We start from the raw sequence: 7,113 nt of genomic DNA, 5'->3' as shown, positions 1-7,113 counted from the left end.
TGACTGCTATTCCAGCCTCTAGATGGCACACAGAATCTTCCCAAGTCCCCACTAGTTGGTCTTTTATTGTGATCTGTTGCACCCATGCAGAATGAGGAAGATAGACAAAAAGCCAAGAGCTGGGTTAGATGGTAGCCAGAGTATGGTTGGCAAAACGACTCCCCAGTAAACAGTAAAGGTCTTTATTTATACCTTTACAAAGTTGAAAGACACAAGTTTGCATAGTGGCTAATAGCCTTCATTGTCCAGTTAGGATGTTTTTTCCCCAGCCTGAGGTAACTTGTCTGCTTTAGGCAGTGAGGCCTTATCCTGCCTCTCACACAGGCTCAATTCCAGCTTCAGCAGCTCCATTCCCGAAACTCACCAGATTTCACAGGCACCCCAATGTCCTCAATCAGAGACCTCTCAGAGCTCTTAGTCACAAACTAGAGATATATATGGAGACCTCGCTCTGTCAGTAACAGATGCATAGACCGGCCCAACAGAAACTTCTCAGTTGGCACAAAGACCTTCCACTCCCCAGAGATCTCTCACTGCCTTTAAAGACCTCCAGTCAGCTCTGAGACCACTCCCCAGAGACCTTGTACAGATTATTCAGGTTACTCTACTGTTAGTGCTGAAACTTCAGAGAGAACCCTCAGATTCATCACAGACTTTCCACTACATTTTGTGAGTCGCTCTTCATACACCACACTGAATTGGTTTCCTTAGAGTCCCTAACTCTGAGCCCTGTGCAGACACTACCCACAGGACTCTGGCAGGGACATCATAGTACTCCACAGTGTTCAAATGCTGTGAGTCTTTCCATTCATTCATTCACCCACTCAGTATATGCAGAATGCTTACACCAAAGCATAAAATAGAATACATGAGTTATGTCTTAGCTTTTATAGCCCTGCTGGGAGGTTCCTCACAGATAAAAGCAAGACAGAGGAAATAACGTGCCTGGGATCCCAAAGGTCGGAAATGGCAGCTAAGGCACTCTGCCCAAGCAGTCGCACTCTGTCTCCTGTGCCAAGGACCTCCTGCTCTCCTGTACTGTTTCTCTTTATGATTTTATAAATAAGTCAATGCTTCCCAGTCATCTGCATTCCTTCACAGGTCATGTATATAACAGGGTCACTTTGGATGCAATGTAGTGTGGCTAAGGAGACAACTAAAAAACAGAAGAAACTAACAAAAAAACAGAGAAAGTAAACTAAACTAAACAAACAAACAAACAAACAAACAAAAAACACTGTGGGCAAATAATTAACTACAATGCTTCCTGAAATTTTCCAATGAGTTGAGCACCTAAGGCGACAATGTAAACAAAAACTGTATGTGTACTGGCTCTGATCGACACAAGTCCTGTGATCTTCAGCAAGTTATTTTTTCTCTGTGATCCTTAGTCTCATCTATAATGCTGAACTTATAAGGTGAACAATGAATCTATAAGTGAATGGTATCATGTTCCTCCCAGGCCTGGTGTGAAAATCACACAAAATAATACATGTGTAAGTGCCCAACATAGGTATAGGTGATATCATATTATTCAAATAATGTTCATTTTAGTTTTTTGCAGAACTGGATTTTTTAAAGTCAAAGACCAAAAATAAAATCCAGGAAAAAAAGAGTATTTCAATTAAAGGCTTGTTTTCATACATTAATTCAAAGCCACAAAATGGACCTCAAAGGCCTCCTCTCATAGAAAAGTAACATCACTAAGGTGGCTGGTGGTCTCCCATTTGCTTTGCTGAGCCCTGATGGTGGTCCTGTCAGACTGAGACCAGCAAGTCTGAGGGAGAGGAGGCTGAGAGATAGGAGCTCACTGAACACTGGCACCAAGGAGTTCTGGGAAATCTTTTATGTTTCTCAGACAGTGCTTCTCAGTGAGGTTCCCTGTGCCAGGCACTGGATCAGTGATGGCTCCGTCTGCTTCCTGATGTCATCTTCTGTAGGCTGGTTGCAGCCCACGAACCCAGCTAGCAAGAAAAAACAACAACAAAAAACTACCAATATCAATGTCTTGTTCAGACCAAGGATAGTTCCATGTGCTTTCATTCACAAGGATATTAAAATGAAACAATACCATTATGCTGTGTCATTTCATTCTGTAAAATAAAATTGTCACAGATGAGACTCCTTAACTTTCAGACTATGATATAAATATATCTTTACAATTTTGTAACAAATAATTTTGAAAAAATGTAATGTATTTTTGCTGTGACATAACTTATTTCCTGCTTAGATACAATAAAATAATTAATATATCTACCACATTTCTACCTTCTTTTCCACTTCTTCCTTTGCTACAAACTCATTTAACTTTGCAGGGCTTTGGCTGCCAGTATTCTCCTTGCTTCTATACTTGGTTCAGACTGCAAATTGCTGTGTGGCACTGCTTCAGAAAGATGTTTGCGGTTCTGGATATCAGGTCCAACCAGCACTTGTGCCTTTGACTGGATTCACAGTCCAGAGTTCTGCAGTGATTCCGGCCCTCTTCCATGCCAGAGCCTCAGTTTCAGCCACCATGAGGCTCACACTGACAGTGGGCCACTTGCTGGTGCAAGGGATCTGAGTTATTGGATAATTTTGTAATGGTGGGTGTAATGGGGTTCCCTGAGGTTGTGTGAGCATAAAACACCCACAGAGAAGGTTCAACTCCATTGTATTGCCTTCTCAGTGTCCCTCCTTTGGCAAAAGGGTGATGCATCTTTCTGTACTGCTAAGTCACCACACTTAGGCTGGTTCCAAAAAGAAAATGTACTGTGAACCAACGCTTCCTTACTGAGATCCAGAGCTGGAGATAGTGCGTTGTATCAGTGGCTGCTGGGCCTCTGCTGCTGGACCTTGTGACCCAGTAAGTCCTGGACAGACATTGTCCATGGAGTCTACCTTGCTCAAAGAGAGTGTCTGCTCTCTTCAGGTCCAAGTCACTGTATTTCAGTTGCTTCCTCAGACGATTCAGGGGCTGAAGGCATTCAACACTTCCAAAGAGGGTCAAACTCTTAATCGTTGGAAAGAATCGCATCTTGATACTCAACGGCTGTAGCCACTTCAGTAGAATTAAATGGGTCAGCTATGTGACTATTGTGCCTCAGTGACTCTTTATCCAGGCACATTCTGACCATCTCAGAGACAGTCTTTTCAATTTCAGCAGAGTCCAGACCCTTCTAATCCATCCTTTACCACAACTGCCTATTCTCAGCCAAGTGCAGTAGCAATTTGCAAACTAGGTGAATGATTTTTGGCATGTATCTTAGAAGTCATGCCTCAGAATCATGAAGTAGATGGTGCTGGTGAATTAAGTATTGGGCTAAAGTGACAGCATGTGCTTTTGTGTCACAGCAAGAGAAGATACTGTGGAGAGGTTTGAGAAACAGTGAATTCCCATACACAGAGAAGATACCCTCTGGTTTGTATGGAATGGGGTCACTTTGCCTGCAGAAATACAATTGCTTGATTTGCAGTCATTCTTGGTGCAAACACTAAATAACACAGTTAGAACACCTGTTCAGCCAAGTCCTGCATGACAGTGGATAGCTACTTTTCCTTCCTGTAAGGCAAATGTCATTACTTTCACCATATCTATGATGGCAGTGAGAGATGCTACAGCATAATCCTTCCACCTGAAATCATAGAAATAAATGGCAGCCTCTCTGAATACTTCAAGAAGGTACATGAAGTCACTTTCTTGCTTCAGAGAGTTTACATACCTAGTATGTTCATCAGGTTGCCTCAGATTGATGATTGTTTTTATGCCACTAGTCAATTATGTGGTACTTCTGGAGGAGCTTGGAGGATGGGTGAGCCATTCCTAGGATACTGTGAGTGACCCAAGACTAGTTAAGCCCCTTAATGGCTTGTTCTTGCTCACTCCAGTGGGTTGGGTTCTCATACTTGCATGCTCTACCACCACATGCCATGGAACATGCCATGTATCAGGGATGATATGCTGTAAATGTTCTCCCACTTCTGTGTATTTTGGTGTTTGGCATCCTGGATTGCTTTCTAACAGTTTCCTCTGGCTCTGGGGAGCCAGCGCTGGCAGGTCCATCTCACTGCCTGTGGTGTGTGAGGCCCAGGGACACAGAGTTGAGCAGCCTGAGACTTCCAGGGACTGCTCTACCCAGGCCCAGTGGGGCCCCGGCCCCTCAGGTTCCACCCTGGCCCAGGGTCCCAGCCATGCTTGCAGGGTAGTAAAGCTGCTCTGGGCTCCCACAAGGACCTCCAACTCGTGGACATGTGACACAAAGTTGGCCGCAATGCCTTGTAATGAAACATCTTTTTTTATTCTTCTCTTACCTTTTTGAAATTTATGCATAAATAAGTAGGTTGCAAAAAAGGCAAAAAACATTAAGAAAATCATAACAGAATTTATTTCTATTCCCTAATTTTTAAGAGTGTCTTTTAAAACATAGGCATGAAAGACAAAGTGTACAATGTTGTTTCTCTAGACAGAGTGAACAAGGACAGACTAACACAACCATCTCTGCTTCACCACCACTCATTTCTCCAACAATAAAAAATTATATTTAATATAGAAAAGAGCATAGTAATTATTGATATGGCATTAGAAATGATACACAAATAGAAGATCAAGACGACAGACATTTAAGCATGGTATTTTTGTTATGCCTAAGATGTTTGATATTCAGACAGATAGTGAGGTTAAGCTTAGCTGCCTAGGTTGTATGCTAATAACAATAAGTTTCTCTTCTGGAGGTTTAACAACCTAAGTTTGCAGACCAAAATTAGAGAAAAAGGAGGGCTGCAAGGAAAGCCAACATTTTGGCCCTAGCCTTCCAGGATCAATTAAGACTCAGGACATATGAGAACTTGTACTGTAACATCATGTAACTCAGCAGTGTCCCAAATTTTCTGATCAAGGAGATTATGGGGCCAAAGAGGAAAGTAATCGATGATGTAGAGTGTGTCTAAGGAGAGTCACATGGAGAGAAAACATTCTCTCAGGCTTTCACAGAGAGCACATTGACCAAGCAAGGGCCATTACACATCCACATGGCTGCACTGACAAAGGTTCTACAATCTGAGGTAAAGGCTCTCAGGATAAATCTTGAGGGGATTTGTCTGACCTTATCAAACCCAAAAGCTGCAATTCTTGTTGCATAGGTCCTGCTTTACTTGATCTTAACCATCCAGCCGAAAAGTATAAAAACAAAGTATAAGAAGAAAAGCCATGCTGTTATGTTGAGCTGTAGGGGACTCAGGTCAACAATTTCTGACATTGACAGTGAAGCGGAAGACCCAATACTATTATGGACTACTGGACTCTTTTAGAATATTTTGCTGAGTTAACACACCTATAATATTCAAATAACGGAACTAAACAAAAAAGAGGATATAGATGAATATCCATTTTGTATCTGTGTATTCAAAATGATTAGGATAGATATATAGTTATACTCTCTTAATGAATAGAGGAATTTGTTCTAATAGTGTTTGTAAATAGGATATCATGTCCGCATCTTGTACAGCAATTAGTCACTAGGAAGAATGTATGCAATGTGTTAATTATTGAAACTGTCCTACCAATTTGGTTTGAAACTGTCTCATTGCTATTTGTTTCTCAATAAAATTATGGAAAAATTTTTAAAAATTGGGAATTAGGGGAAAAAGTCTGGGGAAAAATAGGCAAGTATGTATACAGGATGACTGCGCAGATTGTACTAAGAATTTCCACCAGATATTTGAAAATAGGAGTTAATGTGAAAAATTTTCACCTTGACTAACTCAGTATGCTGATATCTGCATCTAAGCAACTATGTTATTGGTAGTTTATTTTCTTAATTTTTAAAGTTCAATGAGGATTTTATTTTATGAACCAATATTTTGCTATATAACTGTTGTTCCTTATAGGTTGTCTTTTGCAAGGATTCAAGGAGAGGAGGAAACATGAGAAGGCAATGGTGGCATCAGTAGAGTAGGTAGAGGAAAGGACACTGAGTGGTAGAAACACAAAAGCATCAAGGTGAAGCTTTTTCTAAATTTTTTTAGCATAAGCAATGACTGGTTTTGTACTTTTTCCTAATCCTTCCCTTTTAAGTACAATAATGTTGTACTTAATTGTACTTAAATTATCGTTTAATTTATCTTCCCATTGCTAATCTTGTAGTTTTCTAAACTGGCAAGTTAGCATCCAGTTACCACATTTAGCATTAACTATGAGGCTAACAGTGCATGATTGACAAAAGTACTTCTGAATGATTTGTCTAACTGACCACCAAAATATTTTTTTCCTAGAAGCATATTAAGAGGAGCACTGGACTATTTCACCTTTCTTTTTATGTCAGTCAAGACTCTAAATTAGGGATTTCTAATCTTTTTGGCAATTTAACTCTTAATATGGTCTCTACAGCATAAAAACTTAAACTAGAAGTTTTGTAATGTTGCAATAGCTATAACCTGGTTATGATTGGTATTACAAAACACAGACTGTGTAGGAACTCTTCCTAAGTGCTGAATGGCTATGTGTGCCTTCCTGGAGCTCTGCTGTGCTACATTTTCATGTTCCCGCTTGATCATCCGGAGGGCACCCCATACTCTGAAAGTCACTGGGTGTATATATAAACTTCAGTTTCATAATTTACTTATAGTTAGGGTTGAGTAAGTTGTGAGTAAGTTGAAAGCAGAAAATATATATTTAAAACCAATGAATAGCTAAGTAATTCTATTCTCACTATGTAGCAAGGTGTGTTTTTCCTTTCCCTAAGTGTATTAAAGAGTTTTACAAATTTGGGATTTTAAAATTTCTTCATTTTAACCATTTGGAGGTAGATAGAGGTAGATATGAAATATTTTATAATAGTTCAGTTATATTATCTATATGACAAATTAAACAGTGAACAAATACTTCTTTTTATATATCGGCTCCAGCAACAAGCTTTTATAAAAATATTTACTGATACAGGTTGAGCATACCTTACTGTGAAATGCTTTGGACCAGAAGTGTTTCAGATTTCAGTGTTTTTCAGATGTTGTAACATTTCCATAGACCTTCAACACTGAAATGCTCTAAAATCCAAAACGTCTTTGAAAGTGGTGGTGCTTTTAGATTTTCTCAGTAGGGATGGTCAGTCTGTATTTCTCCAGTGAAAATTTTAGATTTAG

At 39.9% G+C, this 7,113-nt stretch overlaps 1 pseudogene; it reads right to left on the bottom strand.

Moving 5' to 3' along the window:
* Positions 1-1,854: 1,854 nt before the first annotated feature.
* LOC101570813 overlaps positions 1,855-7,113 on the bottom strand; it is a 105,829-nt pseudogene continuing 100,570 nt past the window's right edge.

This window comes from Octodon degus, unplaced genomic scaffold (assembly GCF_000260255.1).
Source record: "Octodon degus isolate 3935 unplaced genomic scaffold, OctDeg1.0 scaffold00346, whole genome shotgun sequence".
NCBI lineage: Eukaryota > Metazoa > Chordata > Mammalia > Rodentia > Octodontidae > Octodon > Octodon degus.
The sequence above is the reverse complement of the archived record's forward strand: the minus strand, read 5'-3'. Positions and strand labels throughout refer to the sequence as shown.